Here is a 12,617-nt window from a genome sequence, read left to right as displayed (position 1 = left end):
AGGAGGTGCTGTCAAAGTAACTGTAGTGAGTTGCTGCAGTGTATCCTGTAGATTCTGTAGCTACAGATGGAGGGGTTGGATATTAAGTCCAGCAACTAGAGCACCAATTAAGCAAATTCCCCTGTCTTGAGGGCGTTGATCTTCTTGCAGCTGCGTCCATGTAGGGATGTGGTGAGTAAGCCATTGTACTCCTGACCTGAGCCTTGTAGATGGTGGAGAGGCTTTGAGGAAGCAGGAAGTGAGCCACCCATTGCAGAGCATGCAGTCTCTGTCCTGCAGTTTTAACCAGTGTCAGCATGGGTGGTCTAATTCAGCTTCAGGTGACCTTCAGGATGATGTCGGTGTGGGATTGGGTGATGGTGCTGCCGTTGAAGGTCAGTGAGAGATAGCTGGGCTTTCTCTCATTGCAGATGGTCATTACCTGACACCACTTTGGCACAAATGTTTCGTGTCGCTTGTCAACCTAAATCTGGATATTACCGACGCCCTGCTACAGACTGTGATGGGTAGTTTTGTTGCTGGAGAAGCTGTAAATAGAATTTTAAACTGTGGAATCACCAGCAAACATCCCCAATCCTGACATAAAACAATTAAAAGGGTATGGAAAAATGACAGAGGGATGCAACTAAATGTGTAGCACTTTCAGGGAAGTGGGACAGCCAGATAGACTGAATGGCCTCCTCCAGTCCTGTAAAATTCTGTGCCTCTATGACACCAATGTGCAGAAATCCCATATGTTCTTTATGGGTTTTTTTTTGTGAAGGAGCTACGTTACAAATTACCCTTTGTTCTGTACAGATTAAGTCAACTACAGCTATTGTGGTGCTAAAAGTCAGTCAAGGTCTTCCAAAGCTCTACTATTTTTCTTTTGAGAGCGAGATGAGGAAACAAAGTGACACAAGCTACATCAGAATGCTAGTAGATCTACCTGTGCTGGTTCCATGACGTGGTCAACCTCGTGCACATTTTTTGAGTAATTGTTGAAAGTGCGAACCAGTGACATCTTCACTGACATTTTCATTATCGCAACTAAATCAGAACAAGAGATACGAGGTTGTTTATGTGGCGTTAACTTGATTCTGCCACGTTTAGTCATTTCCTCTCACGTCTGCCAAAGAACACAGAAAGATAAACGGACGCAATCTGAGTGTGGGAAACGAGCTGTGGTGACAATCTGCAGGAAAAGTGGGGTTTTATTGAAAAAAAATAATGAAGGAAAACAGTCAGTGGATGTACAGTTTTGCGAGATGATGTTAACTGATAAGGCAGCACTGATTCAAATAGTCTCAAACTGTTAAAATGTAACTGGCATCTTCTGAGTCACAAAAGAGGTGGAAAATAGGCGTAGTGTTCTTTCCATCACAAAATTTAACATAAGAAGGCAAATAAAGGTCATCTAAAAACTTTGCTATATTTGTACCCGCTGTTCTACCATCAATGTTTGAATTTTCTTTTGAAAATGTTAGTAACTTCAGTTGATTCGAGCATTCTAAAATCTGTGCTGTTACTTTTACGGGACTGGTTTTCTCAGTGGGTGGGTGTGGACCAGGGGGCAGAGTCTAAACATTGGAGCCAGACCTGTCAGGAGAGAAATTTGGAAACATTCCTACATGGAAAGGGTGGTAGAAGTTTGGAACTCACTTCCACAGACAACAGTGGATGCTAGGTCAATTGTTAATTTTAAATCTCAGATTGATAGATCTTCGTTAACCAGAGGTCTTGTGGGATATGGGGCAACGGTGGGCGTATGGAGTTAGGTCACAGAGCTGCCATGTTCTCACTGAATGTCGGGACAGGCTGGAGGAGCTAAATGAGCTCCTCCTGTTTCTATGTTCCTGTGTTCTTTGTGACTGGGTCGCCTGCCAAATGTCTTCAACGAGAGGCCCAAGCCACATTAATGCTCATGTATCATCTGTATGATTACTGGCACGTTGCAAGTGCTGAACGAGCATAAGCCAGGAGCTCGTTAAGTGTGGGGGGCTGCAGTTGGGCTGAGCCATTCGCAGAGGTGGGGGGTGGTGGTGGTGGGCGTCGGTGGGAGATGCTGGCAGCAGGCTGGAAAATCTAACAAAATTGCTCCTCCTGGCCCCACAAAATCAGCTTCACACAGCCAGAAAGAAACCTGATTGACAGAGGGGTCTGCAGCAGTGCTGTCAGCTTGGGTGCAGGGAAGACTCCTAGCTGTGGGAATTAACTCAAAGGCTTTCAAAAAGAAATCAACGACAAAGTAATGATTTTGTACACAGCAAAGTATATAAAATGAAGAAAATCTGAAATACAATAACCAATTGTGGAATTAAATAGACATGCCTTTCTAACGTGAAATATTTGTTCTAACTCTTTGATTTAATTCTGTGCAAGGTAGAATGTCAGTGACTACAAAAGCAAAGCACCGCACCACAGCTCAGGATGAGGGGTGCAGTGACACTGGGAATAAAAGGGTTAAATTATTCTGCGTTCAGCAAAGGAAGACCAAGTAACTAATAAAGAAAGAGAAAATAGAATATGAAAGTAAACTAGTGAGAAACAAAGAAACAGACTATAAAAGGTATGTAAAAAGGAAAAGATTAGCAAACACAAATGTGGGCCCACGACAGGCAGAGACAGGAGAATTTATAATGGGGAATAAGGAAATTGCAGTGAAACAAAACAAATACTTTATCTGTCTTCACAGAGGAAGATACAAAAAACCTCGCAAGAATACTAGAGAACCAAGAAACTAGCGAGAATGATGAACAGAAAGAAATCAGTATTAGTAAAAAAAAAAGTGCTGGAGAAATCAATGGAATTGAAAGTTGATAAATCCCCTGGACCGGATGATTTACATCCCAGAGTGTTGAAAGACGTGGCTGTAGAGATAGTGGATGCATTGGTGGTCATCTTCCAAAATTTTATAGATTCTAGAACAGTTCCTGCAGATTGGAAAGTAGCAAATGTATCCCCACTAATAAAGAAAGGAGGGAGAGAGAAAATGGGGAACTACAGACCTGTTAGCCTGACATCTATAGTAGGGAAAATGCTAGAATCTATTATAAAGGATGTGATAACTGAATACTTAGAAAAAAATTATAGGATTGGGCAGAGTCAGTATGGATTTATGGAAGGGAAATCATGTTTGACAAACCCATTAGAATTTTTGAGGATGTAATTAGCAGAATAGATAAGGGAGAACCAGTGGATTTTCAGAAGGCTTTCAGTGAGGTCCCACACAGGAGGTTAGTAAACAGAATTAGAGCACATGGGATTGGGGGTAAAATACTGGCATGGATTGAGAATTGGTTAACTGACAGAAAACAGAGAGAAGGAATAAACGGGTCGTTCTCAGGTTGGCAGGCTGTGACTAGTGGGGTACCGCAAGGATCAGTGCTTGGGCCCCAGCTATTCACAATCTATATCAATGATTTGGATGTGGAGACCAAATGTAATATTTCCAAGTTTGCTGATGACACAAAACTAGGTTGGAATGTGAGTTGTGAGGAGAATGCAAAGTGGCTTTAAGGGGATTTAGACAGGCTAAGTGAGTGAGCAAGATGGAATATAATGTGGAAATGTGAAGTTATCCACTTTGGTAGAAAAAACAGAAATACAGAATATTTTTTAGATGGTGAGAGATTGGGAAGTGTTGATGTCCAAAGGGACCTGGGTGTCCTTGTTCATAAGTCGCTGAAAGCTAACATGCAGGTTCAGCAAGCAGTTAGGAAGACAAACAGTATATTGACTTTTATTGCAAGAGAATTTGAGTACAGGAGCAAAGAAGTCTTGCTGCAATTGTATAGCGCCTTGGTGAGACTGCACCTGGAGTACTGTGTACTTTTTTGGTCCCTTACCTAAGGAAGGATATACTTGCCATAAAGGGAGTGCAGCAGAGGTTCACCAGAGTGATTCCTGGGATGGTGGGATTGTCCTATGAGGAGAGCTTGAGGAGACTGGGCCTGTATTCTCTAGAGTTTAGAAGAGTGAGAGGTGATCTCATTGAAGCAGACAAAATTCTTACTGGACTCGACAGGATAGATGCAGGAATGATGTTTCCCCTGGCTGGGTGGTCTAGAACCAGGGAACACAGTCTCAGAATAAGGGGTAGGCCATTTAGGACTGAGATGAAGAGGAATTTCTTCACTCTACCCCAGAGGGTTGTGGAGGCTCAGTCATTGAGTATATTCAAGACAGAGATTGACAGATTTCTAAATGTTAAAGATATCAAGGGATATGGGGATAGTGCGGGAAAATGGCTTTAAGGCAGAAGGTCAGCCATGATCTGGTTGAATGTTGGTGCAAGTTCGAGGGGCCAAATGGCCTACTCCTTTTCCTATTTCCTATGAGGTCAGGTTGCGTAGACTAGGCTTGCATTCCTTGAGTGTCGAAGATTAAGGGTGATCTGATCGAGGTGTTTGAAATGATTAAGGAAGTTGGCAAGGTAGATAGAGAGAACTAAAAACAAGAAACGCTGGAACCACTCAGCAGGTCTGGCAGCATCTGTGGAAAGAGAAGCAGAGTTAACATTTCGGGTCAGTGACCCTTCTTCGGAGCCTTTCCGAAGAAGGGTCACTGACCCGAAACGTTAACTCTGCTTCTCTTTCCACAGATGCTGCCAGACCTGCTGAGTGGTTCCAGCATTTCTTGTTTTTATTTCAGATTTCCAGCATCCGCAGTATTTTGCTTTTATATTAGATAGAAAGAACTATTTCCTATGGTGGGGGGAGTCCAGAACAAGGGGGCAGAAGCTTAAAAATTAGAGCTAGGCCATTCAAGGGTGATGCGAGGAAGCACTTCTTCACACAAAGGGTAGTGAAAATCTGGAACTCTCCCCGACAAAAAGCTGTGGAGGCTGGGGATCAATTGAAAATTTCAAAACGATTTGATAGATTATTGTTAGGCAAGGGTATTCAGCGTTATAAACCAAGGATAGGGTAGGCAGTGGCGTAGTGGTATTATCACTGGACTAGCAACCCAGAGACCCAGGGTGTTTCTCTGGGGACATGGGTTCGAATCCCACCACAGCAGAAGGTGGAATTTGAATTCAATTAATCTGGAATTAAAAGCTAGTCTAATGATGGCCATGAAACCATTGTTGATTGTTGTAAAAACCCATCTGGTTCACTACTGTCCTTCAGGGAAGGAAATCTGCTGTCCTTACCTGGTCTGGCCTACATGTGACTCCAGACCCACAGCAACGTGGTTAACTCTTACATGCCCTCTGAAATGGCCTAACAAGCCACTCAGTTGTACCTAACCGCTACGAAGTCAATAAAAAGGAATGAAACCGGACGGACCACCCAGCATCGACCTAGGCACCGGAAGCGACAACAGCAAACCCAGCCCTGTCGACCCTGCAAAGTCCTCCTTACTAACATCTGGGGGCTTGTGCCAAAGTTGGGAGAGCTGTCCCACAGACTAGTCAAGCAACAGCCTGACATATTCATACTCATGGAATCATACCTTACAGACAATATCCCAGACACTGCCATCACCATCCCCGGGTATGTCCTGTCCCACCAGCAGGACAGACCCACCAGAGGTGGTGGCACAGTAGTATACAGTAGGGAGGGAATTGCCCTGGGAGTCCTCAACATCGACTCCGGACCTCATGAAGTCTCATGGCATCAGGTCAAACATGGGCAAGGTAACCTCCTACTGATTACCACCTACCGCCCTCCCTCAGCTGATGATGCAGTACTTCTCCATGTTGAACACCACTTGGAGGAAGCACTGAGGGTGGCAAGGGCACAAAATGTGCTCTGGGTGGGGGACTTCAATGTCCATCACCAAGAGTGGCTCGGTCGCACCACTACTGGTCGAGTCCGAAAGGACATAGCTGCTAGACTGGGTCTGCGGCAGGTGGTGGGAGAACCAACACGAGGGAAAAACATACTTGACCTCATCCCCACCAATCTGCCTGCTGCAGGTGCTTCTGTCCATGACTGTATTGGTAGGAGTGACCACCGCACAGTCCTTGTGGAGACGAAGTCCCGCCTTCACATTGAGGATACCGTCCGTCGTGTTGTGTGGCACTATCACTGTGCTAAATGGGATAGATTTCGAACAGATCTAGCAATGCAAAACTGGGCATCCATGAGGTGCTGTGGGCCATCAGCAGCAGCAGAATTGTACTCAACCATAATCTGTAACCTCATGGCCCAGCATATCCCCCACTCTACCATTACCATCAAGCCAGGAGACCAACCCTGGTTCAATGAAGAGTGCAGGAGGGCATGCCAGGAGCAGCACCAGGCGTACCTCAAAATGAGGTGTCAACCTGGTGAAGCTACAACACAGGACTATCTGCGTGCCAAACTGCGTAAGCAACATGCGATAGACAGAGCTAAGCGATCCCATAACCAACGGATCAGATCGAAGCTCTGCAGTCCTGCCACATCCAGCCGTGAATGGTGGTGGACAATTAAACAATTAACTGGAGGAGGTGGCTCCACAAATATCCCCATTCTCAATGATGGGGGAGCCCAGCACATCAGTGCGAAAGATAAGGCTGAAGCATTTGCAACAATCTTCAGCCAGAAGCGCCGAGTTGATAATCCATCTCGGCCTCCTCCTGAAGTCCCCAGCATCACAGATGCCAGACTTCAGCCAATTCGATTCACTCCGCGTTATATCAAGAAATGACTGAAGGCACTGGATACTGCAAAAGCTATGGGCCTTGACAATATTCTGGCAATAGTACTGAAGACCTGTGCTCCAGAACATGCTGCGCCCCTAGCCAAGCTGTTCCAGTAGACCTGCAACACTGGCATCTACCCTGCAATGTGGAAAATTGCCCAGGTATGTCCTGTACACCGAAAGCAGGACAAGTCCAACCCGGCCAATTATCATCCCATCAGCCTACTCTCAATCATCAGTAAAGTGATGGAAGGTGTCATCAACAGTGTCATCAATCGGCACTTGCTTCGCAATAACCTGCTCAGTGACGCTCAGTTTGGGTTCCACCAGGGCCACTCAGCTCCTGACCTCATTACAGCCTTGGTTCAAACATGGGCAAAAGAGCAGAACTCCAGAGGTGAGGTGAGAGTGACTGCCCTTGACATCAAGGCAGCATTTGACAGAGTATGGCATCAAGGAGCCCTAGCAAAACTGAGGTCAATGGGAATCAGGGGGAAAACTCTCCGCTGGCTGGAGTCATACCTAGCGCAAAGGAAGATGGTTGTGGTTGCTGGAGGTCAATCAGCTGAGCTCCAGGACATCACTGCAGGAGTTCCTCAGGATAGTGTCCTGGGCTCAACCATCTTCAGCTGCTTCATCAATGACCTTCCTTCAATCATAAGGTCAGAAGTGGGGATGTTCGCTGATGATTGCAGAATGTTCAGCACCATTCGTGACTCCTCAGATACTGAAGCAGTCTGTGTAGAAATGCAGCAAGACCTGGACAATATCCAGGCTTGGGCTGATAAGTGGCAAGTAATATTCGCGCCACACAAGTGCCAGGCAATGACCATCTCCAACAAGAGAGAATCTAACCATCTCCCCTTGACATTCAACAGCATTACCATCGCTGAATCCCCCACTATCAACATCCTAGGGGCTACTATTGACCAGAAACTGAACTGGAGTAGCCATATAAATACTGTGGCTACAAGAGCAGGTCAGAGGCTAGGAATCCTGAGGCGAGTAACTCACCTCCTGATTTCCCAAAGCCTGTCCACCATCTACAAGGCACAAGTCAGGAGTGTGATGGAATACTCTCCACTTGCCTGGATGGGTGCAGCTCCAACAACACTCAAGAAGCTCGACACTATCCAGGACAAAGCAGCCGCTTGATTGGTACCCCATCTACAAACATTCACTCCCTCCACCACCGATGCACAGTGGCAGCAGTGTGTACCATCTACAAGATGCACTGCAGCAATGCACCAAGGCTCCTTAGACAGCACCTTCCAAACCCACGACCTCTACCAACTAGAAGGACAAGGGCAGCAAATGCATGGGAACACCACCACCTGCAAGTTCCCCTCCAAGTCACACACCATCCTGACTTGGAACTATATCGCCCATTCCTTCACTGTCGCTGGGTTAAAATCCTGGAACTCCCTTCCTAAAAGCACTGTGGGTGTACCTACCCCAAATGGACTGCAGCGGTTCAAAGAAGGCAGCTCACCACCACCTTCTGAAGGGCAATTAGGGATGGGCAATAAATGCTGGCCTGGCCAGCGTCACCACATCCCATGAATGAATTTTAAAAAAGGAAGGTAAATGGAGTTACGACGCAGATCGCAATGCTCTCATTAAACAGCAGGACAGGCTCAAGGGGTTGAATGGCTTCCTCCTGTTCCTGTGTTCCAAGAAAGAATGATGCGGAAGGAGGAAAATATGATCAAAATAATATTAACTAACATGGGTTTGTCTACATGTTTTTGAAAGTTATTGCATTGTGTAAAGTGCTGTGACATATTCCATCATTTTTTTTTATAGTGTAATCGGCGCATTTCAAAATGTTTCACAAAATGAATTGCTTTTTGGCATGAAAATTTCTTTACAAAAGGATGTATTGTTAAGTTTTCAAAAGGTATTAATTTAGCTACCAAAGGGCGAGAGCGAAACGGTATGGTTCGAACGTGAAAGCTGAACCACCTTCCCAGCAAAATAATGAATATAAATTTCAACAGTACTTGCTGTGATAAAATTAATTTTGAATAAATTGCAGCTTTCAATTACACATTATATTGGCATCAAAATGCTTCTAAACTGCTATGTTAACAACCGTAACAAGGTTTCCACAGAGTCCAGTCCTCTTGTAGATTTTTAGATGTTAATATCCTTCCTTTATAATAAATCACATTGTCCCATTTGGAATTATTTAGTACACAAAGGATTGGTGTGTGTTTTTAATTAACATTTTGATATCATGGGATAGCAAAAGGAGAAAGGACGATTTTGTTTTGTAAGAATGTGGAATGTTTTGCCCCAAGTAGTAATGATGCTAAATCAATTATAACATTTGAAAAGATACTGGATAATTATATTAAAGTTTTAAGGCTAAACAGTTGGTTTGGTTTATGGAGAAAGCATGCATAAAATCAGTCCCTTTGAGGGGTCTAAATTCAGTGCAGAGAATGGCCAAATAGGCTCCTTATATGCTAACAATTGTATGATTTTACACGTGAAGTTGGGGTCATAATGATGACCCTGAGATTGAACAAGAAAGTGAAAGATAAAGAAAGGAACAGAAAAACACAGGTAGAGAGAAAGAGAGCACTTGGGAGTGGAAGTGTATGGGTGAGACACACACACAGAGGCCGGGATTTTGTGAGGCCTCCTGAGGAGAGGCCAGAGGCAGGGGGTCAAGGAGTATCGTGACGGTTGGCGGGGGGATGGGGGGGGTGCGGGGCGGAGGGCCTGTCACCTCCATGTCACCCAGCGATCTTCCTGGGGGCAGGAGAGGCTGATGACAACCCCCTTCCAACTCAGAGGCCATTTGAGGCCCTTAAATGGCCTATTAACAGCCAATTAAGGGCCTTTTCCCACCGCCGCTGGGATCTTACCAGCCACGGGGAGGGGTGTCTCCACAGTACAGGGTGGACGCCTTGTAAAACGAGGCACCCTCCCTGCGGGCTTTGGTGGGGGGGGGGGGGTGCTCCCTCCTTCATGGGCAATTTGTGACCCACAGAGGACCCCACTTGGAACAACTTTACCCCCAGGGACCTCCCCCATCCCTCTGGACTGCGCAGTTACCCACCCCTCCTCCCCCCTCACCAGGGCCTCTGGTCTGGCCCGGCCACTCCGCTTCACTTATCTCTGGTTCGGGGTTCCAATGCTGGGCCTGGGTCTGAGGGCCTCTGCAGTACCAGCAGTGGCCACTGCTCCATCTGATTGGCCAGCAGCTCTTGGGGGCGGGATCCCTGTCCCTTCAAAGTAAAGGGACGGGATTCCCACCTCCTGCAACTTTGATTCAAAAAGACTGGAGTATCGCTCCAGGAACTGCACGACAGGGAGGAACCCCATCTTTTCAGACAGTGCTGGGAGCCCCGCCTCCAGCACAAAATCCAGCCCAGAGAGTGGAAAATAAACAAGAGCACGATGCAAAAAGAATTAGAGAGAGGCAGGCAAGGATATAAACTATTATGGGAATAGAAGGAAATGGCATGAAAGAGTACAGCATTTTTACAGACGGTACAGACTTTTCAGGAATGCAGGGCCTCATTGATGTGCCTCTAGAAATAATCCTGGGGTATATATAAATAGGAATTATTTCCTTTCCGTTATTAAGTAGGTAGTTTTATGTAGGTGGGAACAGAAGAATGCAAGTAAATGGATGATACCCTATTAGAAGCCACGCTACCTTAATTTCTCACCACTCAACCATGCCACTGCTGGTTGCAGTTGAAATTGAAGGGAGGATATGCACTGACCCCATTGAGAAACCTCCAGAGGTAGAATGGACACTCAACTGATCTCCTCCACTCCGATTCTGATGGGATGTGCAAGTGGTATTATCAAGAAGAGATTTTGATGTTTGGACAGATCAGGAAGGTACTGCCCTATAGTCATGTCCAAGGTCCCAAATGATCTTCATCTGTTGTATAATTGCATAGTTTCTCCATCCAAGAGGGGAAACCATGCAGAAGAGAGTTTGGAGGGCAGCCTTGCAAGCAGAGGGAAAAGAAAGAAAAATGATTGAAAGTGATAGGCAGTCAGGAACACTGGTGCATTAATGATTGATTGACAAGACATTTGCAATCCTATAGACAGTAGCTCCAGGAACAACCTGCTCTGCCTAATCCATCGTGTCTATAAAACCATTTGTACCCATCAATACCCAGCCTGGTTACATTAGTATGTTCCTGATGAAAATGAATCTCCACACTGCAGCCCAAAGAAGCTGCAAGCTGTTTATTTCCCCACTGCTGTTTTCTGGATGTGCTGTTGCTGTTTGACCATATAATGTGTGGCATCTCCTAGCCAATCTTGCACTCCTTCCAAGTGCTACCTCTAATTGTGGTGACAGCCTGCTGCCAGCTAGAGGTTTGCACCACTTCGTGCTGGACCATGAGATGCTGTTACTGCCAGCCCTTTCCCCCTGCATTGGTTGGCACTCTTCAGTCCTTTGGTGGGGTCCGGCTGGTTTGGGTGCTTAAGGAATTGTCCTGAGGGGCAGCTGCCTCTACCATGCCTCCTCATCCCATGTCACAGCTGCTCGGTACCTCTTGCGGATGAACAAGGATCTGTGTGGGAGCCTGGTCATTGGCCATGACCTAGGAATGGGAATCCCACCATCAAGGTCCCCTCTCTCTTTCTTGAACTAATTCCGTAGTGTCTCAAGCCAGAACTGAGAGGCTGCTGTAAATTGGAGTCCTAGGACTCAATAGTTGCAATTAGAAATGATAGTAAGGGGAACTGTTTCTGTGCTTAGGGGCTCCTTGCAGATGCCTGTCAAGTTGTTGCTGGTTCAATAATACACGTTTCCAGTCTCTCTTGCCTTACTACATTGGAGGAGAACTTCTGTACCATGCAGGGAGCTCTGAAGGACTTCTTGAAATACCTGTACTCATAAATGAGATTCCCTGCCCAGATAGATGCTGTAAATTAATAACCTGTTGGGCATTTCAGTAGAGGCGTATCATGGCGTGGTCCTCCTGCCAAGTTGTTTCCACACCTGTATAGTCCCCTCCATTTGCTCTACCCTTCCCCTGATCTTCCTCCCCCTCCCCCCCCCCCCCCCTCACACCACCCCCACTGTTATGTGGTGCACAGATACTTCATCCTTGACTCCATCCGGTTTCCCAAGATTGATCCAACTGGACCGGTGTCTGCATACTCAGGAATGCAGGACATTTACTCATGGAATGGTCCAGGCACTCCAACTCGCACTCCACCCCTCCCCCGCCTGCCGACACAATTTTATGCTCCTCCCCCCACCCCCGACCTCGATTCCTGTCCCAAGGGGGCCCATAAAATTCAGCCCCATTTCAGGTGTGTGACCTTTCATCAGAATGGTTTTGATGAAAAGTCACAGACCTCAGATGTTTTTCTCTCCACAGATGCTGCCTGACCTGCTGATAATTTCTAGCATTTTCTGTTTTTGTTTCAGATTTCCAGCATCCACAGTATTTTGGTTTTGTTTAAGATGAAGCACTTGTGTTTGTAATCTTCTGCTTATACTGCTGATCGGAGATTTTGCTGGCAATAAGGTCACTGCATGAAGTTGTTTTAAGAACCAGTTAAAGCAGACCACAGTTTATAAACTTAGAGGCAGAATTAAGGGTATGGTGGTGTAGTGGTTATGGTCCTAGACTGATAATCCAGAGAATGGGAGATCAAATTCTACCATGACAGCTTGAGAATTTGATTTCAGTTTAAAATCACAGGAGTGTCATGAAAAGCCCAGATAAATGGTTCACTATTGTCCTTTAGGGAATGAAACCTGCCATCCTGACCTGGTCTGGACCTACATATGACTCCAGCCCCACACCAACGTGGTTAACTCTTAACTACCCTCTGAAATGACCTACCAATCCACCTCCAGTTTTACAGATATTATATAATAATTTGCCTAATGTCCAGTACATGTTAGAATTGCAAGGCTGGTATGTTGACTGAAACCAGGGACTGTTGTGAGAATGATATTAAATGCTCTCTGTAGCAGTGACTGAGTGAAGTGTGCAAAAAAAAAA

General features: G+C 45.8%; 1 protein-coding gene across 6 annotated transcripts in view; it reads left to right on the top strand.

Moving 5' to 3' along the window:
- nfatc1 (nuclear factor of activated T cells 1) overlaps window positions 1-12,617 on the top strand; it is a 262,217-nt gene that overhangs the window by 246,218 nt on the left and 3,382 nt on the right. The gene's annotated exons all lie outside the window — the stretch shown is intronic.

The sequence above is a fragment of the Heterodontus francisci genome, chromosome 5 (genome assembly GCF_036365525.1).
Source record: "Heterodontus francisci isolate sHetFra1 chromosome 5, sHetFra1.hap1, whole genome shotgun sequence".
Taxonomy (NCBI): Eukaryota; Metazoa; Chordata; class Chondrichthyes; order Heterodontiformes; family Heterodontidae; genus Heterodontus; species Heterodontus francisci.
This window is presented reverse-complemented; position numbering and strand designations above follow the sequence as displayed.